At 30.6% G+C, this 27,968-nt stretch overlaps 1 long non-coding RNA gene across 1 annotated transcript; it reads left to right on the forward strand.

The window, feature by feature from the left end:
• LOC136971114 (uncharacterized) lies at positions 1-26,346 on the forward strand. The gene is made up of 7 exons (XR_010880099.1): positions 1-139; positions 211-328; positions 9,650-9,878; positions 13,167-13,236; positions 18,716-18,905; positions 21,995-22,153; positions 24,034-26,346. It is a non-coding gene; the product is annotated as an uncharacterized lncRNA (long non-coding RNA).
• The last annotated feature ends 1,622 nt before the right edge of the window (positions 26,347-27,968 follow it).

A 27,968-nucleotide genomic window follows, 5' to 3' on the forward strand; every position in this document is an offset into this window, starting at 1 on the left:
CGTTGCGGTTCCTGTAATTCTGAACAGACGAATTGTCGTCTGTTCATCGCTGTAGTATGCTGTTATCGATTACTTTACGTTTACAGCTCAGAAGATAACGATCGTTGTTTCATCCTTCGAAAACAAAATTAAAAAATGTGTAAGTCCTGTATTTTTATTCCCTCTTTTACAGAATATAAAAAGCTTAACCTGTATTTATCTTGGTTTCAGAGCTGTGAAGTATCAATGGAAGTAAGTCTACGTCAATTCTAACTCATCCAATGAAAATTTTATTATGTTTAAAGAATTTGAGATATGTTTCAATGCGAAAATCTTCAGGATATTGAAAGTAAGTCGAAATAAACTAATTTACATTGAAACATGGAGATTTAGATTGATAAGTTATACTTGTCAACCTTAGTTTAAATCTCCACCTTTTCCCTTGGTAACCACCCAAAAACTGTGTGAAGACTTCAAGCTTCCCTCTATGGAACAGTTACGTTATGCCATTGGAACAAAAATACAATGGGGGAGAGAAAATTTTGGGTAAGATGGCGATTGCGGATCTGAATGACACCGTTGGGAGCTTAACAAACTTGTAGACTGTGTCTGTCGGAGCAAAAATGTCAAAGGAACAGTACTTCTACATGCAACTCTTTACATGATATTTGCTTCTAAGTGTGGAACCCCAGTGGTGGCAGTTGTGGACGTCGTGTTTGTGTGTGGCACCGGGTGTCTATAGAATAAATAATAAATGTATTAACTTCTAACTGAAAATAGATTTTATATTGAATTGGTAATACTGCCTGTTCTCTGGGTTCTGTGTTGGTCCCTGTGTAGTTGTGCTTTGGTGACCTTTATTGCTTGCACCTCGGTACACGGGTGTGGAAAAGCCCTCACCTCCTGAAACTGTATAACATTGAGTACTCCACAATCGAGTGAGTTGCTCAAAGTCAGTATAGTCACGTGGACTGAATAGTTAAACATGATAGTTTGAGCAGAGTGCACAGCATCACTCCTGATCATACTCTGGAAGGTTGATTTTAGGAAGCTTTATCTCACAAAGGTATATAGGTTATATAGGAGACCATATAGAACAGCGTTTCTCAACCTGGGGGTCGTAACCCCCTTGGGGGTCACGGTGATATTAAAGGGAGGGGTCGCAAAACAATAATGAAATCATTTTATGAGAAAAAATCATTTATTATAAACTTATAAACATTTTACTTACAATAAGTACACATGTAAAGAAAAGAAATTAATGTGATGGTTGCATTTGTTTACATTTATAATTACAGTCAAAATTTAATTAGTAATAGTAAGGCTTACTGTTATTATTCCTTTGGGTGTGGGTTGTGAAATATTAATTTTATTTGTATTTACATTTGGGGGGGTCGCAGAGCTAAGAAGGTTGAGAATCGCTGATATAGAGGTATGATACCTTTGACTTTTTCTGCTTCTATGGATATAGTCTACAGTTCTGTTAAAATCCCAACAGTGTCATTCAGATCTTCAATTGTACCAAATTTAGTAACACAAGCTACACTTGAAATATATTTTTAATGGCCACAAATTACAGTTTTTCCATATTGACTCCAATGTGTCTTCAATTCAAACTACAGCTGTTCTATTTTTACTAATTTTTCTCCAAACCTTCTATAAATCTAATTTTTTATTTTTCACTTCCACAACTTATTTATTTAGGCTAATTAATTTTATATTAAAATTTACATTAAAAAATTGTCATTCTCCAGAGTTGGATGACTTTAAAGAAGTTTTTGGTCTTTCAAATACATAAAGGAATTTTATTTTCAATACACTGATGTACCTCTATTTCAGCATTAATATTTTTTCAATAATTTTTTAAAAAATCTTGTTACTGTGCGGATAAAGAAGATTAAAAGTATAGTTGAACCGCATTTATGTTTATCAAGATAACTGAGAAAAATATGAGAAAAGCATGAGAGTGAAACATCTTTTGAATTCTTTTCAAAGTGAATGTAGTTATCACAAAACTACATTGCTGCACACATTAACACTGAATTTTTACATTTGTATATGTAAATTCATAAAGAAGTTTGAATTTACTATAGTTATAATATATTTCAACACATTAAAAAGAAAACAGTATGTAATTAACTATGTATTTTTAGAAAATTGATCAAGTTTTGTTTTGATGGAGTTGTCTGCTACAGTTTGTGACATCAAGTGTTTCCTTCTGACAAAACTCCAGTCAAATAAAAGAATGAAATGTTACTCTAAAGATTAGCTTGTATATGTAATGAATAAGAAACCAGAAAGCAACTTTTATTCATTTTTCAAAATTGATTCACACTACAAAATGTGGAAAGCAAAAATTTTTAATGTGTTGGACTAGCAGAACAATTTGCTAAACAGAAAATTCATTGGACCAATGAAATACATATCACGTGACAATATTACATAATATTTATTTTGCTTTTTACATCTGCTTTTTCAGTTTTTTTAATCATCACTTAAAAATTTCCATTTCAAAATAAATAATGCATAAATGAGGAAAAAAATGCAGTAGGATAACAAAAAATATGACACATAAATGAAAACATGTAACTGAAGTGTTTTGTAATGAAGAAAGTACCATGCAGAAAACACAATTGCAAACATATACAATTGAGAAATGTGTAAATGAGGTTCAACTGTACTCCAAGTACCACTCTCACAGATTGTGCTAATGTTGCAAGAAAATCAGCTGATTTAATTTACTAACTTAAAAAATATCTGTTTACTATTAAACAGAGTATATAATTTTAAAAGTTTTTTTCTAATTCATTTATTTTATTAAAATAATTATAATCATATAGTTCTTTTTAGCCTTAATCCACTTTGAAAGGATCATGTAATTTAATGCAAATAATAATTGTGATAGGTCAAAATAACAAAGAAAATCACTTTATTCGTATCAGGATTTATCACTACAATAATATCATTGGAGAACAGAAACTACATCAGATTGTAAGAGTAAAACTCGTCGTAGACTGCATATCGTATTAAAACCCTACACATATGCCACCTTATAAAATGCAGCCGTGTTTATTCGGTACGAACGTTTTTGGTTATGTTAAACGACCTTCTTACAGGAAATATTAGGTTGGGGAAAAGAATATCCATTATTTTGTTGCTAGATGGCTGTAGTGATATATATCTCGTAAAGTATTGATCAAACAAGTTCAGACTTGTGCTCACTGGAAAAGTGACATTTTATACTAAAAAAAATTCTGTTACAGTTTTTTGATTGGTCGATTTAGTTGTGAGTTATAAGGTGTAAAAGATGGAAGTTACCAAAGAGAAAATTTGGTATGTTTTACAATTTTGCTTTGATGAAGGCGAAAATGCAATCCAGGCAGCTGAAATTGTGAATGATGTTTATGGTCCCGATACTGTCACAGCCAATTATGCACAATTTTAGTTTCGTCGATTCTATTCTGGTAATTTCGATGTTAAAGATGCACCTCGCATAGGTAGGCCCGTCATTAAAAATGTCAATAGAATCATGGAAATGATTGAAATGGGCAAGCATGTTAGCAGTTGTAGCATCACCCAGGAGCTAAAGATTGACCACAAAACAGTTTTAAACTATCTGCTTAAAGCTGGATTCAAAAAGAAGCTTGATGTTTGGGTGCCACACGAATTGACGCAAAAAACATGATGGATCGAATTTTCATCTGCAAAGCCTTGGCCAAATGGAACAAAATCGACCCATTTCTTAAATGGATGGTGACTGGGGATGAGAAATGAGTCACATATGACAATATTGTGTGAAAACGAGCGTGGTCAAAGCGCAGTGAAGCGGCTCAAAATGGTGGCCAAACCAGGAATAATGGCCAGGAAGGATTTGCTGTGCATTTGGTGGGACTGTAAAGGAATCATCTACTATGAGCTGCTTCCATATGGTCAAACATTAAATTCGGACCTCTACTGTCAACAATTAAACCATTGGAAGCTAGCAATTGATCAGAAGCGGCCAGAATTGGCCAACAGGAGAAGTGTTGTTTTTCATCAGGACAACGCCACGTCACACACGTCTATAGGGACTTGCCAGAAACTCTGGGAGCTTAGTTGGGAAGTTTTGATGCATCCACCTTATAGTGCGGACCTGGCACCAAGCAATTACCATCTTTTTTTATCATTGCAAAACTTCCTTAGTGATAAAAAATTGGCGTCAAGAGAAGATCACGAAAATCGCTTAGTTGAGTTTTTTGCCAATAGGGACCAGGGCTTCTATGAGAGAGGCATTATGAAGTTACCTTTAAAATGTCAACAAATTATAAAACAAAACGGTGCATATTTGACCTAAATCGGACAATCCGAACCACGTTAAATAAAGTCTTAAAATAAACATAAAATAATGGATTTCTTTTTCCCCAACCTAATATCCAAAAGAAGAAAAAGAAAAAATCGAACACATCGAAAATTTGCAAAAGCGAACAAACTTTGGAACGTTTTTAAAAATATTCTAAAGAGAATTGCATGCGCCATCTCTACATCGATGCGTATTAAATAACACATTACATGAGAACAAGATAAAAATAAAAATAAAGATAAATAACAGACAATGAAAAATAATATGCTCCTTGGAGACATTAAAAGTAAAGTACAAACATAAACTATGGTGCAAGCCGAACGGCGCACAAAACATCGGGAAGGAGAGGAGCTGTGCAGAGACAATAACTACGGTTTCTGTCCTTGCGTAACATCGTAAGGCTGGCAGAACATCAGAGAAATATAAGAAGCGAACAACTATGCACAGCGTTGGCGACTTACGTCCTGGCAGATCCCCAAGAAGTCCAAGCTGAATGGGCACAAGCAAGATTAGTACAAGCAGTTCGCAACATAAAGCACCTCCGGTATACAGAAGCTTGGCATATCTGCAAAGCAAGCCAGAAAGGACAATCTATCAACTTCAGAGAGGCTAGTAAAATATCTGCAGCCTGGCGCTCAGGCGACATGTAAACGTCAGAAAAGCGGATATGTGGACGCCTACGCAAGGACAGAAACCGTAGTTATTGTCTCTGCACAGCTCCTCTCCTTCCCGATGTTTTGTGCGCCGTTCGGCTTGCACCATAGTTTATGTTTGTACTTTACTTTTAATGTCTCCAAGGAGCATATTATTTTTCATTGTCTGTTATTTATCTTTATTTTTATTTTTATCTTGTTCTCATGTAATGTGTTATTTAATACGCATCGATGTAGAGATGGCGCATGCAATTCTCTTTAGAATATTTTTAAAAACGTTCCAAAGTTTGTTCGCTTTTGCAAATTTTTGATGTGTTCGATTTTTTCTTTTTCTTTTTTGGATATTTTCCTGAAGAAGGTCGTTTAACACGACCGAAAACGTTCGTACCGAATAAACACGGCTGCATTTTATAAGGTGGCATATGTGTAGTGTTGTAAAGGTAAAATTTACATATTTAAAAAAAATAGTTTATTGACAATTAATTCGACAACAATTACAATTCAGCCTGGTGGGTAATCACCATCAATATCAATCACATCTTGCCACCTTTGCTGCAAACTTCCAATCTCACGAGCCAGTGATTCCCAAACTTTTTCAAGCCACCACTCCTTGGTTCCATAAAGTTATATCCAATGCCACTTAACCCATTTTTTTTGTATGAGAAAGGCTTGGAAATATTCTTAGGAAAACTTTTATATGAACCTTACACTTTGTGTTCTTATTGTACATTGTTTTCAACATCTGGAAACCATTAAATGAAATTTTTCTTCTTACTTGTTTTAACAGAGGAAATGAAAAGGTTGTCAGTGACCTTCAACCTTTGCCTATAGTTACCATTCAGTACTCTGCCTCCAGCATCCTCTTGCCACCCACTTGCTTGTTTTTACCTCTCTAGATTTACTCACTGCCCACAGGAGGATAGTAGTACCCATTTTGGGACCATTGCTTGCCTACCCATAGAATGAATAGGGTTTAGCTTTGAAGAAGTTTTGAGTGTCAGATATTGTCATTAAACTGTATATTGGCAATATGGTTTGTCAGGGTATGAAATAGATTGTAGTCAGTTGGTGCTAAGTCTGGGTTGTAAGGTGGATAAGGCAGAACCTTCCAGCCCAGACTGGCCAGCTTTTCTAATGTCATCTTTGCTCTGTGTTGGTACATTGGTGTTGGTGTTGGTACACCAACAATTTTTGGTGGTATTGGACTTCAATTCTTGGATGAAGTTCTTTGATCTTGGTGTTCAAATGATCTGGTTGGTCATAGTAGAGTTCTTTCATGACAGTGATGTTGGTTGGAAGCAGCTCTATCACAATGATGTCAAACAAACTCAGATCATCACCTTTTCCTGCACTATTGGGCCTCTGACAATTGCAACAAATAGTTGACCTTTGTTTACCCATAAAAGGTTCACAATCTCATCTGCAAAGCTTTAACAAATTTTTTCCAGATGAGACTGTAAGCCTTTGTTGCATTGTGGCCATTTCTGAAGTGATAGAGCAACAACAAATGAATGTGTTCTTTTGAAAGTTTTATATTGTCAGATATTGCTGACGGTGTCTAATTCCAATGAAATGCTTTTTGGTTACTTATAAACCCACATTGAACGTTCTATAACAATTTTTCCAATTGTTTATAGAAAAAAAATTGAAATGTCTAAATTTCACCTTTACAATCAGATAGATACTGTTGTGTTCTTGTCTTACGTAAAAGGAATGGAACAAGAAAAGTGGTCAGAAACTCTTGACTGGAAGTTGAAGCTTTCCACAGTTAAATATGTGCATCTTCCATTTTTAAGTATGATAGTATGTTCGTTTTGTGTTAGAAATGTTGAATAAATAATATAGTAATCAAAATAAGTCAAATTACTTTTATGTTTAAGTGTATATTATTTATGTGGATATTTGATATATTTATACATTACAATTAATAATAATATGGCCTATCAAGCAAGTTATTAATGTCAATGACATGTATTTTCAGAGATAATTCTTTATTTATACATTCTGTTGGGATTGTTTTGTTGGGAAGATTCAGAAGATTACCTTTTCCGCTATTTAGTGGGGATGCTTTTATTGGGACTGCATTGTTTAAATTTTTGGAATAATTATTCTTTCACTACATTATGCTGTCTCCAAATAAACATTTGGTCATGAGATCTGGTCTTAAAATTTTTAAAGAAGTTTTTCGTTTGTGGAATGTTCTACATTTGAAATTACAATATAATGTTCATTCCAAATGCAATACTTTTTTAAGTAATCCATCTAGAAAACACTGAAGATGGCCTTCAAGACGTTGAAAATATTTTGATTATTTGAACTGTGGGTGAAGGTAAAGGTTGGTGTGTTATTAATATATATCTTCAGTTTAGAAATGTTGATAAGAAGAATTATAAATTATAAAGTAATGAAAGGCAAACTCTGCTCACAGGGCCAGTGTCAACTAAACAGATTGACATTTAGATATACAAGTTTCTTAAAAAGCAAAATAGTATAGGCTTGTATTGAATATGCAAAATACATTTGTATTTACTATGCAGTTTTTATGCTGCAAGGCCATAGTCCCCTAAAGGGACTAAAAGAAAACCTGAGTGTAGCGAACACCAATAATTGAGTGCTGCCACAAATAGCTAAGTGTAGAAGTTAGTGCCAAGTGGCTGTTAGTAGGAAGACTTATATCTACTTAATACTAATAAAACTGAATGCGATTGCGAGTCTTAATACTACTTAACAGCTAGAGAGACAGCGCAAAAAGGAAACAAACACAATGACAAACTAGACGAGACAAACAGACTGACAGTGACAAACAGGCAAGACCCCAAATTTTTATTTATTTATTTTCTTTTTTATTTAATTTTTTTTTAAACATTAACTTGCTTTAACTTACTCACTAACTAAACTAACCTACCATATACCTAGGACACACCTTACCAGATGCAGTAAAGACGTAACACACCGTCTTCACTACATTAACATAAAGTTTTAAGCTCTGTAAGAAGTTTGAAAGGTGGACATCTTCACCACTTTTAAACACCCAGCGTATAGCCTCAATTTAGTGCCCGATCAACTTCCACCTCATTCCTAAACAAGAAAAGTGGCTAGGGGGGCAGAGATTCTAGACTAATGACAATCTTCAAAAAAACGTTAGGGCCCATCTCAAGTCATCGGCGGCAACATTCTACGACAAGGGATGGAAAAGCTTATTACAGATATGACAAATGCCTCAATCTTCACGGTGATTATGTCAAAAAGTAACCATGTTTGTACCTAACTTTTGGTAATAAATTCATTTTATTGTTTACACTTGTCTTTTTTTTATGGACCATTGGAGCTTGGAAAAAAAACAGCCTATGTATATACGTGGTATGATTCAAAAGTTCAGGGAATGCAGTAATCTAATGACAACAAAAGCATGTATTCGAAGTTACAGCGTATGAAATGGATTCTACCAAACCATTTCTACGTGTTCAGGTTAATTTCACCCATGTCATGTGATTAAACCGCAAGCGCTGCTGTTTTTTTCCGGAGCTGCACAAGCGCTGCTGTTTTTTGCCCACACCTGATATATAATATAACCTGAAAAAGGAGATTGGATGGAATTGCAGGTATCATAATGATACATAAACTTAGTAAATAAGTTAGTTTTGCATTCCAATCCTATTTTAAGTCAATCTTGTTTTAGAATTTTCTAAATTATTCAAAAAATTAAATTTAATTTCTAATTGTTAATATTAATTCAAAATGAGGATTTAATAAATCAAATTTGTTTGTTTAATCATTCTTGTTGCAGACTGAAAATAATGTAGATAATTAATTGTAATATCAACATATAATACATTGCTTTCTAATGCTAGTTTTTATGTGCATCATGTTCTTTATTTTATTTTATAAATAGATAAATGTAATTATGCTGTGGGTGTTGGATCCTCAGAGGTTTTAGAGGATAAAATTTAAACTCAAAACAGTTTGTCTTATGAATAATGAACAATGAATAATACAATGTCAATCAATTATTTCATCTATATCTATAAATGAGGATGTTTGTTTGTTTGTTTGCTATACACTCTAGGACCATTTGACGAATTGCTACAAAACTTGGCAGTTACGTTAACATACATCTAACTTAATATTTTATGAATATCTATTTACAAATAAAATTTATTAATTATATATTTATTATACAGTAATAAAATACTTAGTACTATATATATTTGGTTTAATAGTCAATTTCTCTTTTTAGATAAATAGAGATTGACAATTGATCATAAATGAATAATGTTTGCATAAAAATTATGTCTGTTTTATTTTTCATTAATTTATTTAGCTATATTTTCTTAACAAGACTGATTATATGCTGTACAGTTTAAAGTTAAATATTTTAATAACAATAATAATAATAATAATACATAAATTTAATTAGTTATTTCTAAATGATAATTAAACTACTATATTTTAAAATTACATGGGAATTAATTAAGTAAACAGTTTTCTACTAAAGTTTACTTGTCAATTATCAATTAATTTCAGTGTAATTGAAAATAGCCTGCTACTATCAGTGTTTATCATTTGACCTGAGCTTAACCAGACATATAATTGTTTATTATTCTGTTTATTGATAGATTTTAGATATGGATTGTGAAATATTAAGACTGCATTCTATATTATAAATTTCTTATTCTAGATCTTGATAAAGGTGAAAATATATTCATAAAGAAAGAATCTTTTTGGGATAATAATCCTACTAATTATACTCAGGAGTTAAATTCAGAATTTGATATTGATTATAACAGAAACGTTGAAGTTCAAGATAAATTGAATATATCAACTTCCAGAAACTCGATGTATTGATACTAATTACGGCGATCGTTTGGCTTAATAAATTGAATATTGTAGAAGTGAAAGAATTATTGGTGAGTAAAGAACTAATAAAATTACACATTTTGGTTGTATGTTTACCATATCATTAATTATTAAATTTGTGTTGTAAAGTTAATGAGATATAATATAAATTCATTTAGACATATTAATAAAATTTGTTTTATCTACTGCAAAATTTTTAGAAGGAATTGCAGCATTAAGAAAGGAGAAAATTTGACTGTTATAAATTTTTTCAATAATAAATACATCTAACTTGATAATTACATCAAATACCAAACAAACAGTCAGATTCTGTTACAGTTATATTTAAATTAATTGATTATTTACTTAGTCTGGAAGTGAAGATCGGATGGAGGTCCAGAGAGCATAACTAGAATGTGTCTGCATGGTAACCAGGAGGTGCAGGTTCAAGTCCTATTTCGGGCCAATATTTTCTTTCAAAATATTCTAAAATTAATTTAATTAAATTATTTATTTATAATTATCAAGCGTTGATAGCCTGGCAGCCCTCCTCCTGGCAAATTGTTTGGTAATTAACTTAACTAGACTTAATAGTCTGATAAAAGAAGTAAACTGTTTATTTTGTATTTTTCTTTCAAACTGATTAACTTCAGAGGCCATAATTTTAAATATAAGTTGTTACAAAAAGTATCAGTATAAATTAAATTTAGAAACAAGGATTTCTATCTTTACTGTTTCTGTTTAATACAGCATAGTCTATTTAACTATAAAATTGTATGAAGTTAAATTCATATATATATTACATAAATTACAAAATCAATACATTCATTATACGATTAATTAAAATCTTATAATATTTGTGGCTCCTATAAAACTGAAAATTATGTATTATTTCTTTTTTATATACTATTTTTACCCTGGGAGCACTGAGAGGGTCCACAGGATAGAAATAGTATTTTTATCAAGCCATTAATGGGTTCAGTCAATTTCACAATGGAGTGCTAGAGTGGAGAATGGACCTGACACATCTGGGACAGACCAGACCTTGAAAAATTTCTAGAATGTTTTAACCAGTCCAGATTCATTTCCAGGGCCCTAAAGTGGTAGGCTGACACTTTAACTCAGTGTTTTCAACCAGGGTGCCATGAAATATAGTGCTGAGCAGTGCCATAACAATTTATCATAATGTGCATTACTAAAAATACCAAAAAAAGCAATAATTACATTTAAAAAGAAGTAAGGGTAGTGCAATATAAAATTATCAAGTTGGAGTTGCCACTGTTTAAAAAAAAAGTTGAAAATACTGTCTTAATCTCTCAGCTATCTTGTTGTCAACAATTGTGTTATCTTTTCAACATCTTGGTATTATAATGTTAAATCATATTGATTAGTTATTTTGAATTTGTATATGAAAAGTCATTTTCTTGTTCCAGGTTTTATATACATTTATTTCTTATTCTTGTTTTTAGGCCTTTGTTTTTTTTTTTTTAATATGCTCTTATACATGTAAAAATACTAGTGTCATTAGTGTAGACATCCTATTATGATATATCAAATACAGTTATGTTTAACCAAAGTTAAATTAATTTTAAAATGTAATGAAAGTAAATTCCATACACATGCATACATACATACAAGAAAGACATCGGCCATACATGAAGTGTTTAGCCAGCAGAAAAGATGGTAAGGGAAGAAGGAGGGAGAGAAGATAGATGATAGAGAATGGTAGGATCCCTCTGAATGGAGTACATATGGTTACAGTACCCTTATGTTTGATTTTAGCATGCAGTTTTTATGCTGCAAGGCCGTAGTCCCCCAAAGGGTCTAAAAGAAAATCCAAGTGTAGTGAACACCAATAATTGAGTGTTGCCATGAATAGCTAAGTGTAGAAGTTAGTGCCAAGTGGCTGTTAGTAGAAGACTTATATCTACTTAATACGAATAAAACTGAACGTGATTGCAAATCTTAATACTAGTTAACAGCTAGACAGACAGCGCAAAAAAGGAAATGAACACAATGACAAACTAGACAAGATGAACAGACTAACAGACACAAATGGGCAAGATCCCAACTTTTTCTTTTTTATTTCATTTCATTTTTAAACATTAACTTACTCACTAACTAAACTAACCTACTGTAACCTAAGATGAACCTAACCAGAGGACTAAAGCTAACAAACCCTAATCTAATTTAACCGAACCTATCATAACCAAACCAAGAGTTCCTAATCTAATTTACAATTAGGACTAACTGAATTTAGAATGAAAAAGAAGACAGAAAAAAAGAATTAAAATACAAAGTTAAAAAGCAGCTAAATGCTGACAGTTGAAACAAAGCAAGGAAAAGCTAATTGCCATCTGTGCCCCTGGAGTGAGTGCTCTCAAGAGCCCCACTAAGGGATATAAATGTGAGTAGATGATGGAACATTGTAAGTGTGTGAATGAGTTTGTGTGGATCACAAGGTCAGTTGTACCCTTCAAGAATAGCAGCTCTCATTAAACTATCCCTAATGTGATTGTACCTATTGCAGCAAAAAACTAAGTGAAGTGGTGTTTGGTCCTCCTGAATACCACAATCGCATTGTGGATTGTCCCCAAGGTTAAATCTATGCAAATATTGCTTAAAGTTGCTCGTGTCCTGTAAACATCATTCTGCTTTTCAATTACAGATGATCTGTAATTGAAAAGCAGAATGATGTTTCTCACATAAACTGTTCTGGTGCAAAAGAAATGCAATATGAGATAACAAAAGGGGACTGTAGATCATTTGAAAAACTAGCATTTGTATTTATGCAAATAAGTTGTAAAGTGTTTAAAGCACTTCCTTAATTCCAAATACAATATGGTCAAAACTGCAAAATATGCAGTAAAAATCATATTTTACCTGTTTTTTTAGAAATATACGTAAAATAAGATTGGATAACCTTAATTTGACCTACTTGGATTCAAACTGTGTTTATATCAAAGTTCCAATATCATGCATTTAATGGATAAGCATGCATGTGTATAGATATCCAGGATTTAGTAATAAGCATTTTATTCATTTAAATGTAATTCATTTTTAAACCAAGTAATTGCATTAATAATAATCACATACTATTAAGCTATATGTTTAGAAAAATGATACTAGAAAAATAAAGTATGGTTATCATCAAAGAGAAATCTGATGTGTTTCCAGTATCAAATGACTGTACAGATTACTTTTGATTATTTATACAGCCTTGACAAGCCTTTTAGATTTATTTGTAATATATCCTTAGTTTATTTTATTTTTGTTAACATTTGTTGTACTTGAATCTTCTTCGCTTATTATAGGATGAAGATTTATAAAACAGAATCTCAATATGTTCCTACTTTCAGAGATAATTGTGAAACTTGTGCAAATATACAAGAAGGGACCAATATTACTGATGATAAGACTATACAAAAGGTAAGCACAAACTTTGCTTAAAGTAGCATTTTTTAGCTGAAACCTGGTTATTAATTTAATCTGAATATACTGAACCTCAGATTTAGTTTTTGTCTGTTTCATTTGTGATGGATAATATTAGATAAATACTGAAATCCATTTGTTTACATGGGAATGATTTTAATACATATTACAACAGGTCTGCAAAAAAAATTTTTTCCAGCTGCATGGGATATTTTATATTTTCTTACGACTAATCAAAAAATTGTTTCTGATATTTATACACAATTTTAGGTCTACTCTTTTTTCGTATGAAACTTTTTCTTCTTCTCTTTGATGCTTCTCCGAACTCATTTCCAATTTCCTTCTCTGGTTTCTCGATTGAGCATCCAACAGTAGTCAGCTAATATATTTGACATCCCATTTTCCTTGATAACATCTTTTGATATCACAGACATCCTGGTGAAATCTTTCACCCTTTTCTTCACTGTAGACTCCCAAGTTTTTAAGAAAATAGTCAATATGGGAGTGTAAGAAATGAATTTTTTAGCTCATCTTGCATCATGAGCTTCATATGCTGCCAGAATATGTTGTACAATGGTTTTGTAGTCAGGGTCCTTAGTATTCCCCAAAAACTTATTTACTACATTCTTGAAAGAGTCCCATGCTTCTTTTTCCTTTTCTCCCATTGTTTCCAAAAAGAGGGGATCAGATAAAAAGCAGGGCCAGTGAAAACTCCCTCTTTTAACTTGGCTTCAGACAGTTTCAGGAACTTGGAACACAGATATCTGAAACAATCCCATCTCTTGGCAGTGATTTGACAAACTGCTTTACGAGCCCCAATTTACTATGAAGAGGTGGTATTAACACTTTTTCAGGGGGAATCATGTTGTATTGATAACATTTTTCTCGCCTGGGTTAAACTGTCTCGTGGTGGCCAGTCAGTTTTGTCCAGTGCAGCTGTCTCTACTATTCCATAAACAAAGAAAGCAAGGATATTTTGTACAACCTCCCTGCTGACCCAAACATGGTTAGTATTTTGAAATCTCCACAAACCATCCATTGATGCTCTTGATATTTGATTTTCTCAACAATCGTAGCCAAGTCAGTATAGTTTTTTCCCATATGAACTGAGTGTTCCATAGAAAGAGATGCAAATACATTTCCATTATACAGCAAGACTGCTGCGAGGCTAGTTTTAGAAGAATCAATGAATATGCACAATGATGAATGATATTCTATTTCAATGCACTTCATGATCCCATGAACATCATTTCAATAAACCAGATTTCCCTCTTTGGAGAAAAACTGAGTAAATTCTCTCTCTTGATGCCCGTACCACGAAAATGAGGTCCCAGATGATAGCAGGTTTTTGTTTTTTAGCCCTGATCCTAGCAATTTGGCTGCATCTTTTGAAAGACCCAAGTCTCTTACTAGGTCGTTGAGTTTACTTGGAGAAAAAAGTTGAGGTCCTTTGTCAACAGAAAAATCTGAGCTAGATTCATACTGGGAAGCTAAAGTGTCTGAGTCTTTTGACTCACTCAGGATGTCATCTTCATTAGAAGGTGGCTGTGGAACTGGTATTTCAGAACCATGAGACACTGTACAAATAGCTGAGTCAAGGTTAGGGTAAAATATTTTCTTTTTATTTTTAGTATTAAATCCTTTAACATCTACCGAACAGAAGTAGCAATCGGTTGTGTGATTTTTCTGTTCACATTATATCATAGGAATGCCAAAACGAAATGAGGTTTTCTTACCCTTAAACCACAAACGAAGAACTTCCTCGCATCTTCTGCATACTTTATGCGGAGCCCAAACATAACAGAAGCTGTTGAAAGAAATTACACAACCTCTGCAAGTCATATTCCAGAAATAAAAATACAAGAACAGCGGCATTTGAATGCTGGATATAAGCACTGAGTGTGGCATTAGATGGCCAGCAAGATACTGAACTTATTTAGCTTGTTGAAACATGATCTAATCCAACAGCAGGATGCTTATATTTATTTTTAGTATCCCAGATAACATGTCGAAACATGCTCAACCTCACTAGTAATATTACCCACTATTAACTTTTAACCTGTTTCTACATGAGCATGCGACCTTCCTCCTAACGCTAAAACTACTTAACCCACCTCCCCCTATCACTACTCTCTTCAATCATTAAAATATTTTTATTTATTTATTGCCAAATCCAGCTATAATTGATAGAATTAATGTGAGAAGTCTTCATTTTAAGGCCATTTTTTAAATAAAAGAAAGAATACTAAATTTTAAGTGAACTAGGAATTTTACACTAAGTACAAAAACTTGAGTGTAACAAAAAAAATTGATGAGATGGAATTTTTTGGTATTTTTTTTTCATTTTTACCAAGTTGAAATCTATAAGAAAATGTAAAAAAATCCTATGCAGTTTTTTACTTGCAGATCTGTGTTATCAGCTCAGTATTTCATTTCTTAAGTTAATAAAAGCTGAACTTCATTGTACATGTTCCAGTATTTGTAGTACGTAGAGAATTTCAATAGATATTTAACATTTTAAACTACAAAATACAAAGTTTGATATACGAAGTCAAATTTAAAACTAATTTTAAATACATTTAATTTTACAGTAAAATGAGATTTTGTGAGCCATTATCATAAAAAATTATTTTTGATATTAATACACAATTATGCAAATTTTACAATTATAAAAATTAATTATACCTGCTACTCATCAGGATATATGATTTCGATTGCTCGGGATTTATACTTATGACTTTAACTAACTTGTCCACACTTATTAACTAATTAAATGCTATTTTCAAGAGCACAGCTGAAAAAGAAAACTGTAAGCAGTTTTGGTACATAAAATGCCAAAGAAATTTCCAGTATATAAAATTGCATACTTATTAGCACAGAACAGTTTTTTAAATTTTCTAACAAATTTTCTAAAGTTTTTTACTTAAAAAGCTTTCAATGTATAGGGGAAAATGCACAAACGTATGTTGTAGTAACTGAAAAAAACACTTACTAGAATAAGATAAACAGGAGATTTCATTAAAAAATTAATCAATTCTAAGAAATTTTTAATTTAAAAAATCTCGAGAATTACAAGTGAAAACACTCTTTAATTCCGACTTCGACAGACTTGAAACAAGAGAAAGACCAGTAAACTATTCTCAGTGATTCTTACTTTATTATATCCATATATATTTCGCTTTACACAGCCTCTTCAGTGGATATCATCCTGTTGCATTGCCAGTACTTTTATAATTCATCAAACAATCCCAGCATGCATCAATGCATACGCCGGTATTTAAATTTATACAATTTGCATGTTGTTTTATACAATAATGTTCTATAATACGTCGTTTTTCGCGATTTTTTACTTTATACAGTATTTTAATATTATTTCTGTCAATAATACAATTCTTTATGCTGCAGTGCTGTTGCCACGGGGATTCTATTCTGTTTAATCTAATTGCCGCCTTATGTTCTTTCAGCCTCACTTCCAGTTTTCTTCCTGTTTTCTTCCTGTTTCTCCAACATAGTATTTCCGTTCTGTGCATGTACACATTAATTCATATACAACTTCAGCCATCTCCAAAACGTTTTTTGGTTGTATCTCCTTTGCTTTATTAATCAGACAAATACCTTTATTTAACTTATTTCGTTGTTCGCCTACTAAGTTAACAGAAAATAATTCTTTAATATACAGTTTATATTTTTCATAAAAATTTGAAATATATGGTATTTTGATATATAAATTTTCTAGTTTTTTATTCTTAACGTTATATCTATTATTAATAAACATACTATGCCACTTATGTATAAGCTGCTGCGGATAATCATTTAATAGGTATTTTTTTAAAAGGTTCCTTTTTAAAAAATACTGAGATGGCTGAAGTTGTATATGAATTAATGTGTACATGCACAGAACGGAAATACTATGTTGGAGAAACAGGAAGAAACAGGAAGAAAACTGGAAGTGAGGCTGAAAGAACATGAGGCGGCAATTAGATTAAACAGAATAGAATCCCCGTGGCAACAGCACTGCAGCATAAAGAATTGTATTATTGACAGAAATAATATTAAAATACTGTATAAAGTAAAAAATCGCGAAAAACGACGTATTATAGAACATTATTGTATAAAACAACATGCAAATTGTATAAATTTAAATACCGGCGTATGCATTGATGCATGCTGGGATTGTTTGATGAATTATAAAAGTACTGGCAATGCAACAGGATGATATCCACTGAAGAGGCTGTGTAAAGCGAAATATATATGGATATAATAAAGTAAGAATCACTGAGAATAGTTTACTGGTCTTTCTCTTGTTTCAAGTCTGTCGAAGTCGGAATTAAAGAGTGTTTTCACTTGTAATTCTCGAGATTTTTTAAATTAAAAATTTCTTAGAATTGATTAATTTTTTAATGTCGTATTAACCGACCCCATTGCTTTTATTATTTATTAGGAGATTTCATATAAAATCTTATATCAAAACCATGTACAAGTACTGTATTATACAAGGATTACTTGTATAAAAATACAGGGTGATTAAAAAAGGACATATACTACTTTGTAAGCTTATAGAATTTTAATCAGAAGACTTTTAAAATTTGTTGAGACATTAATTTATAGCAACATACACCAAGCTTGTCTCACATTTGCAAAAATATATCATAATGAGTATGACAATACATTGTATTCAGTGGTGAGTTGACATTTCATCTCAATGGTAGTTAATATCCACAACTGCAGGATTTGAGACTTTGAAAATCTACAAGCAACTGTGAAACAGATTCATACCAGTCCAAAAGTGAATGTGTTTTATACTCATAGTGAAGATAAAGTGTATGGTCCTGCTTTTACAAGAGAACCATCTACAGTATTGTGTGTTGATGTGCTAGAAAATTTTCTTGTTTCATAGTTAAGCAACAATGAGACAAAAGGATTAATGCACTTTTGGCAAGATGGCAGGCTACTCCATTAATACCCACAGATGTCTGAGATTTCTTCAGTTGGTGGATTGGTCGAGCAGGATTGATATTATAGAAACTTTATTCCCCAAGTTTGAGACCTCTTGATTTTTATTCTGGAATTTCATCAACAATCTAATGTTTATTCCACCCTTGCCTGAAAATCTTACTGGGCTAAAAACATGAATCACTGTCTCAGTTATTGAAGCAACACAGATATGCTGCTTTAAGTTTGGCAAGAAATCGAATTAAGGTGGAATGTCTGTCATATCATCAATGGTGCTCACTTTAAGCTAAAATAATTATTAAACATAAATTTGCATTTTGCTATAAATCAATGCCTCAGTTGATTCTGTAAGTCTTCTGATTATAACTGAAAGTTTTCGTATAGAATTTTAAAAGTTTTTAAAATCATCTTGTAAAAAAGCATATAATTCATTTGTTATAACAATTTAAAGTAATTAAAAATAAATAAATAATAATTATAATCCGACTTGAAAATTTTATAATCAATATTTTTATTTTTTCAGCGATTCGGAGAGATTAATTTTGTAAATGGCAGAGAACTTTACTACAATCATTTTATTACTGATTCACAAAATTTATCCTAATTTCATCAGGACAATACAGTATTTCACTGTCAAGGAAATAATGTTCTCACTGCAGAGACACATCTTCCAAAATCATAATTTGTTTTCAATAAAGTTGGAAGAAACAAAGGTATTTTTACAATATAAAACAAAAGTAAAATTAGAATAGCAGATCTTTCTTATTTAAATTTGTGGCTAATATATAAATTTATTTAATTTACTCTTACTATCAATTTACGATAATAATTGCTATACAGTGCTCTTTATTATTTTATGTTCTGATGTAATCATTTTTGAACTGTATTATGCATAATATTAGATTTTGATGGAAGTCAATATTATATAATTTGTATTAATAATATCATTGCATTATGTTACTCTAGTATAATATTACTTAATTGGCAGTGTATTCATGATGTCTACTTAAACATCTATCCAGGGGAAAAAGTGATCTTTTCAGCATTGCACTGATGTGCTTGTTCTGATTCTAAAATCAAATTAAAGTGAATCAATTTAAAATGATTTATTGTAATATACAAATAATCTCTGACTGAAGGATAAAGACAACATTTCTGAAATTTATAGAAAAGATTTAGCTTTAGGAAATGTGTTGAAAAATAATCATGGCAAATATAAAAGATGTTGATGTTTCTGGTCATATAGCATTTCTGGTATCATCGTTTCACAGGTCGCTTATATGCATCTCTCAGTTTGCTAACATCATGCAATACTGATAGGTATGCATCATACACCAAGGCTTTTAGTTGATTCCACTGGAAAAAATCCAGAAGGATCAAGTCTAGGGAATGTCGTGGCTATGGAATAGGGCTGTTCTATCCTATCCAGCAGTTACCAAACTGCTCTGCCAGCCAATGATGTCCATTTGTCTTGGAATGAGGTGGTGCATCATTGTGCTGGTACCAAACCTGCTATAGTTCTGCTAAAGGCAAGTCATCATATGGTAAAACCTTGTTATTTTGAAACTCAAAGGACCAAGAAAACATGACTTTGAATTATCCAAACTTTTTTGAATTGAATTTTTTTTTTTTTTTTTAGTTCTCAAATAAAATTATGACATTATCTTATATAATTTCACTTATTTGGTTACAAATACATTAATGTTACGAGTTATTACTTAGTAATTTAAGCTATTTCAAAAAAACTGTCAGTTGGCATGTACTTAATGAAAACATAATGAAACTACATTCAAAGCAATACCTGAAAATAATATACAAAAGAAGCTTAAATGCTTCAATAAGAATTATCTGTGAATTTTGTTTAGAAGACTAATGGCTAGTTCTATGAAAAATTCACCATCTTGAGTTAGAGATTCTGAAAATCATGTGATCTGATGAAAAAAAAAGCTTTATTAATGGCTAAAGCTATGTATGCATTCTATTGTGAATATACACATGTATTTAATGGATTTTGGAATCATTGAAGCAATAGACTTTCATAAAAAATGCCTTCTGTAGAAAGAAAAAAAATTCTCCCTTCATTGGCAATGTATACAATGTTTGAATGTCCTTGAATGGACATCTAATATATCTATATAAATAAATTTGAAGACAGTCTGTTCAAAAGGAACTACCATTTATTCACTTTGTGTTCCAGACTACAAACTTTTTTGATGACCGACCTTTCTTTGTAGGCTGCTTGGCTGTCAAAATTAAAAAGTCCTTTAAAAAACACGAAAAAAATATCCAATTAAAATTACAAAATTTAGAAATCAGAACTGGTGAAATTACAGATGTCTTCTTTCTGTCCATCCTTACCATCTGGGGATGTTTGGGCTTTATATCTACTGGAGAATATCACTGGTAAATGTAGATTTCAAAAAGTTTGTAGTCTGGAACACAAAGCGGTAGTTCCTTTTGGACAGACTGTCTTCAAGTTTATTTATATAAAATAATTGCCATCCAATGAAATTCTACAATCTAATAAATTAACAATGTCTATTGGATTGAGTAATAAGTCTGCATTTTTCATGTTCATGTTAAACATTTTATTTAACTTACAAATACAAACAATTAATGAATTATATATGATCTATTTTGTTGTATCACTAGTTGTCATCTTTCTACTGATTTCTCAATTCTGCTTCTGAAAAAGTCCTCAGATTTTGAGGCAATACATTTTACAATAGCATTTTTGACTTCATCAATTCAACCAAAGTCTTTTCTATCTAAATAATTCTGTAAAGATCTAAACAAATAATAATCTGAGGATGCCAAATACAGATAATATGGCAGATGAGAGAAAACTTCCCACTGCAATTCTCTTATTTTTTCTAAGGTTACCTTGGCAATGTGTGATCTTGCATTGTCATGATGCAGTATCAGTAAGTTCATCACTAATTATGGTCATTGTATTCCCAAGTTTAACATAAGGATCAAAACCCATAAAACACCCATTGCTTATAGACCACTTGTTGATATTAAATATTATTGCTCATACAATTTAGAATTATTTGTTGAATCCAAACTAAAACTGTAATTGTATTGTATGTTAGTCACCAGTTACATTGCTTGTACCACATGTCCTTTGTGACCACTCTGCACCCTGTAGTAATGCCACCTAAACTCTATTGTTTTACTGTTGTGGTATGTATGTATAATTTGTTTGTATAACATTATTCCATAACTGTTAATCTAGTATTTTGCTAATTTTTAACTGTTTGTATTACTACCCTTTACATCAAGTCACCTTGTAATATTATGAAGCTGTTTTATGCCTGTCTCCTTTGCACTCATTTAATGTGTACTGCTCATACCATTATAGTGGTTCATTTGTTTTGTATAGTTTAAATATAATAACATTTTTATATTAATACCAAATGAAGAGGGACTATTTCCAATAGTCCAAAATGCATTTTGGTTATTTATGTTGATTACTCATACTCATTTAGTTGTTTTTTACTGTGAACCCCTTTGTGTTTAATTAAGGATCTACATTGATTCCTGAGCGTTGTGCTTATTATCACTGGTGTGGTAAGCCCTTATTATTATCTATCTCACATTAGTAGATATTTAATTTAATTATACCAAGGGCTAAAAGCAATCTTTGTAATAATTTCAATATGATTTTCATTTACAGTAAAAAAAATCTTATTTTAGATAACATAGAAAATGCTTCATATTATAATTTTCTACAAATGTAAAGTAATAAACTATTTTAATTAAATTCATTTAATAATGCTTTTAATCACAATTATTTTAGGATATATTAATAAAGGATCAGGATGGAGCAGCAACATTATCTTCAATCAGGATCCAAAACTAAATTCAGAATACAGTTTTTTTTTTATACAACAGACCAAGTATGAGAAAAATTAGTTTGAAGTTTGACAATAGCAAAATAGACTCTAAACTTTTACAGGTAATTAGTAATTTCTTAAACATTCTAAAATGAATTTAAGTAGTTAACATTAGTGTTCTTGTTGTTTTTATTTTTTTATCCCTTCCTGTTTTGTGGGCAAGAGGACATACTTTTATAGTTGTCTTTGGTCCAGCCAGCCCCACAATGGAGGTAGTGAATGATGTATTTGGGACAGACTGCCCATGAAAAATTTTTGGGGTTTTTTGACTATTTAAATTCAAGATCCTCGAGCGGTAGGCTGATGCCTTAACTGTCAGCCACCTGAAGTTAAAGTTTGCTTCTCGTAACTCATTTCAAACTTAAATTTAATATATAAAATTTTTGATTTGATTTACAATAAATAGTTTTTATTTATAAATTAATGAATATATTTAAGTATTCATGGACTTATCCTATTTAAAATTTTTCTAAAATAATATTAATAAGAATAAAATTGAACTTTCTTTATAGATTGTTACTACTGTTAGTATTATTTAAATCATTCTTACTTTGTGTTACATAAAATAAGATGTTTAATAACTTATTTATTAATTAATTAATTAGTCATATTATGGTCAAATAAGAATCTGGTTGTATTATTCGATTAGTAATATTTATTGGGTTTGGTTTTATATGTAAAAATTTTGAAAACCAGAATATTTACATCTTCATTAAGTTCATATTTCATTTAATACAGTAATAAAAAAAAAATGTTTATTATTATTCATTATAATCTAACAATATTTTCTTATAATAAAGATAATTATATGTCATACAATACAATGGGTAATAAGAATAATTCTTCTAAATATAATAATGTACAGGTATCCTCATACAACATGGCACTGCTACAACATGGTTTGAATATCGGGGATATCCTCTTAGAACACGACTTCCAGTTTTGCTCTAACATGATTTTGAAAGTCCTCTTTACAAAGTTTCACAATTTTTAAATGTAAACTTTGTTATTTGATTATTTTTTTTTGTATTCAAATAAGATACAACTATTCAAAGAATTGGATAAACTTGATACAAAGCTACAAAGAACCAAATAACCATCAAAAAATTAGAAAGTACTGACGTTTTCACCTGTGAATGGGCATCCACAGGCTGACTAATCCCACAGCTGTTGAAACAATGAGGGATTACCATATATGTGTGAAAAAGAGGGAATGACTTAAAAAGGAGAGAGGAGAGTAAGTTTACAGTTTGAAGAATGACTTCTGTGATGTGATGAAAGAGTCTACATTATGAAAGTTAATGGCAGTACTTTTGTGGGCAGCCTTATAAATTTCAATTTGCTCTAGATGTTTCAGAAAGAGTTGCTGGAAGAGCTAAGTGTGAGGCATACATGGTTGAAATCCATACCTATGTCATAGTTAGCGGCAAAGATAGCTAGTGCAGTGCTGACCGATGCTTTCAGGATGGAATTCTGAGCCAATACTTCTGATCAAGATCAATAAAAAAGCTGAGATGACAACAATACTTTGTAAAAAGAAAATTCTTTTGTTTAACTAAAGTTAATATTGACTTCTAATACAGCACTTTTAATTGTGATTGTTAATTAATTATTGATTGGAAATAAATTATTGATTGCTTTAATAAATATATTTCTCTGAGTAATGAAAAGAATAATATACTTTTGCTAACTTCTGGAACATAATCATATGTTTTGCATTAGTCCTTTGTTTCATGTAGCATGGATTCACATATCACTGCACTTTTTTTGAACGTAACTACTGTGTTATATGATGAATACCTGTATTATATTTAAGTGTTTCATGAATAATAAGCTATTAGATACTATCATATTTATTTTAATTTTAAAATTTAAATAAAATTATTGGATTTAAAAGACAATTTTATTCCATGTTAAATGTTTGTTTGTTTTTTTTTTATAGGAGATAAATCATGTTTGGAAGACTAAAGTACAGTGATTAATAAAATGTGTATTTATGAATTGTGCTGAAAAAATATTGCATTTATGCTGATATTTGATATTACAAAAAACAATTTCACTAAAAATGGAAAAAAGAAATTGTTTTGATTCATACTTTAAAAAATCATTTATTAGCATGTAGTGGAGAGAGTGATCCTGTGTGTAGTATGTGTCAGAAGAATTTTATAGGAAGAAAAATGCTTTAATGAAGCAATTAAAAAATATCTTAAAAGAAATTACAGGGTAATATTTGGAAGGTTTATATTATAAAATCTTCATCGACGAGAGATACGACTTTCAGCTATGAAGTATACAATATGTATAAAATGCTTATTTTAAATAATTTGTAAATTATAAGAATATATAATTTTTTCTTACAAATTACACATTATAAAAAGAATTTTTAGGTTGAAAGTTTTTTATTCTAAGAAGCCTTTTTTATAATATGAAATTTGTAAGAAAAGTTTTAGTTTTAAAAATAACATAATAAAACGTCACGAATATTATTGTGGAGAGGTGCTATTTCAGTTCAATTATTACAAGAAGAATTTTAAATAAAAGTTAATGTAGTAAACTATTTGCAGTTTTTGTAAGAAGTTTCAGACAGAAGTGTTATTCTACTAAATATGAACATTACAAGAACAATTGAAAATGTAAATCTGATCAAACTAGTCATTAAAAATGCCATAGAGATCAAAAATTATAAAATAGCTCAGATACATCCAAAAAACAGACTCAATGTCATGGGCAAGCAAGAGCTTCCAATATAAATTGTACTTAATATTTATAGGAAAGCTTATTGATTATAGCATTGCAAGAATTAAAAATTTACTGTAATTCTGAATAATCTTTAACTAATTTTGGATCTTTTCAGAATGAAAATTATTATTGGTGAAAATGTTACCACTAAAGATAAGTGCTATTTAGAGTAATTTTCGAATGAATAATTAGAGAGCAGAAATTCATGTAATCAAATGAGACAATTTGTATAAAATATTCGAAGAATCACAGTAATCTGGATATTAAAATCTGATATAATAAATATCCAAATCTGTTTAATGCATATTTGGAATTCAATTACAATTACCTTCAAACAAATAATTTGTTTGGAAGAGTATAATTAAAAAAACAGTTTCCCCTATAAAACACAACCTAATATGTATCCTTATCCACCTATCTGTACACATTCTTTATTTGTATCATTCAGTGTAGTTAAGAAAATAACTCATACTGAAAACTACAAATGAAATAATATTTTTGTTGCAAAGTACTTCTTTTTGGCTAAATATAAAAATAGTTTAAGAAACGGAATATCTTATCTTTGTTATTTAGAGTATATACATACACATATCAACACCACTTTTTAAATACAATCAATACAATACCTTATAATGCTCCTTACACAGTATTAGATCAAGTAAGATAACAGCTTAATTATAGATTAATTTTTAAACTGTTTATAAATTTCAGCATCAAATGAAGCATCCAGTCCATCACTTCTGTTCACAACTAGTGTATTATTGATACAGAACCATAAGATTTCTTCAAAGATGTTTTAAAAATTAATTAGCTTTGATGGTTACAAGTAAGTCATTACTTTAAAATTATTTTCAAATTTATTTATGTTTTAAAAATTATATTGGAAACGCCAAAATTAGACTGCCATTTGAAATAGTTTTTATCCTCCTTCACAAAGATTTCATCTAATTACACAGTAAACTAAGCTCAAAATTATAAATTAATCAAATGGTAATGCTGGATTAAAATAATATCAGGCTGTATTTCGTCTAATCCCAATGAATCTAGCATTATTATTTGATCGATTAAACAATTTCCCGCAACTGCAAAAACTTACAAGTATCTTCAATAGAAGAAATCATATTTTAACGACTCTTTGATAAATTTCGTGCACTATTTTCAGAGAAAAATATTTTAAAGCCATAGTCAATCTCTTGTATATTAAACAGCACATACAGATATAATATATTTAATATTTGCAAAAACTATTTTAGAAATTATTTTTCTTCGAAACATATCAATAAATGGGACCTTACACTTCTGCTAAGAATTTGCTGAATATTTAAAGAAATTTATTAGAATCAGTTTTTATATCATCCAGATTATTGGGATTCTCTCGTAAAATAAATGATGAAAATCTTAAAAATATAGTGAAAATATTTCAGATTTCTATACAAAAATATAATAAAATTTGCGTTAAAGAATTTTCATTTAACAAACGTTCAATTCTGAATTTTTTCACGAACATTTCGAGTTATGTTTTTATTATTCTCAAGTGAAAACATTCTAAGAAAATATATTTCTAAGAGTGGAAATTTTTTTATGGATTTATTAAATATATTTAATATGCTTATAGTTACCAAGTAAATTCTATAATAATTATATTTATTTACAATGATAATGTGTAAATGCTAGATGTATTTTCATTATGAAAAAACAAATAAAATTTTCAATTTATTTATTTATTAAACCTTTTCTGTATAAAAGAAATAAAATATGTTCATGCATATCTGATTCGTGGTTAAAACTTAATAATTCTATATGTAAATGACACTTGAACTTTATAGAAAATAATATTTTAGTATTGGTGATGCATAAATTGTTGAATATTTACTTTTTAATTAGGAAAATACAACAAACTTCACATAATTTTCATCACGTACACTATAGATTTTATAAAATTATAAAACAACACAGCTTTAAAATGCGTGTTGAAGATTTTAAACATACATATAGCAAAGTCCTTGTTAAAATCATACAAGCACTTTTAAAGTATTAAATTATAAAGCTTTAAATACTTAAATGATTTATATGCAGGATGCAAAAGAGATCTTTACAACATTGCATGAGCTCGTGTATTGCTCATGCAATTGTGAATGTATAATCATTTCATAGCAGTGTTTTATTAGTTAGCATACTGATACTGGCTTTTCATTTTATAAAAAAAAGGCCAGGACACGAGACAAATTGTTAAAAAGCGGGACATCTGGTCACCTTAATCTATACCCATGTGAAAAACAGACAATTATTCGGAAATCAGAATTCGTAGAAGCTCATAAATGTAATCGACAGAAAGCATGGATTCGATTGTTGAGAATTGACAAAAAAGTTTCCCAATTGTCCAGCTTTACACGAACAATTTGCCGTCAATTTTACAAGATTTTTTCTTAAAGTTTAAAATGACATTAATTTTGAGTGGGACAGGTGTCATTTGACCAATGACGGAGCTGATGTTCGAGCACAAATACGTATAGAATGATTGTGCTCATTTGTTTCGATAATACCATATGTCCCACTAGTAATAATTGTTTTCTTTCTATAAAATCTATATCCCCTCTCCTTGACTTTTAACTAATTACCAAAATTTAATAACATCAATGCCCCACATACAAAAATAACCCTGCCAAGTTTCAAAATGATTGATTCATCCAGTCATGATATATAATACATAATAGATGTGAACACACACCCCCACGTAAATTTGTGAGGAGTTTTTTTTAGTAACTTTTGGGCTCCTGGAGTGCCAAAACATCAAAAAATGCAAAAGCATCTGTTATGTATTGTAAATATCCTCAATTAATCCTTAATTAAATCTTTGAAATTAAAGGGATTAGGCAACAAATTAATTCTTTGCGGGGTTTGCCGTAAATAAAACATAGCTTTTATTCCTTTATAATTATACATTATATAACACACATTTAATACTGTAGATGTGTTTTTGGGGATTTTGGTTTGATGCGTTATGTATTTATGGGAGGATCGAGCTGGCGTTATAGTGAGAGGGAATAAAGCACCATGAAAATGCGTTACGTAATGGGCAAAACTGATCCCCCAAACCAATCTTTTTATAACGAAAACATTTCCCTCGAAGAAAAATGT

The sequence above is a fragment of the Centruroides vittatus genome, unplaced genomic scaffold (assembly GCF_030686945.1).
Source record: "Centruroides vittatus isolate TY-2023 unplaced genomic scaffold, ASM3068694v2 contig_2328, whole genome shotgun sequence".
Taxonomy (NCBI): Eukaryota; Metazoa; Arthropoda; class Arachnida; order Scorpiones; family Buthidae; genus Centruroides; species Centruroides vittatus.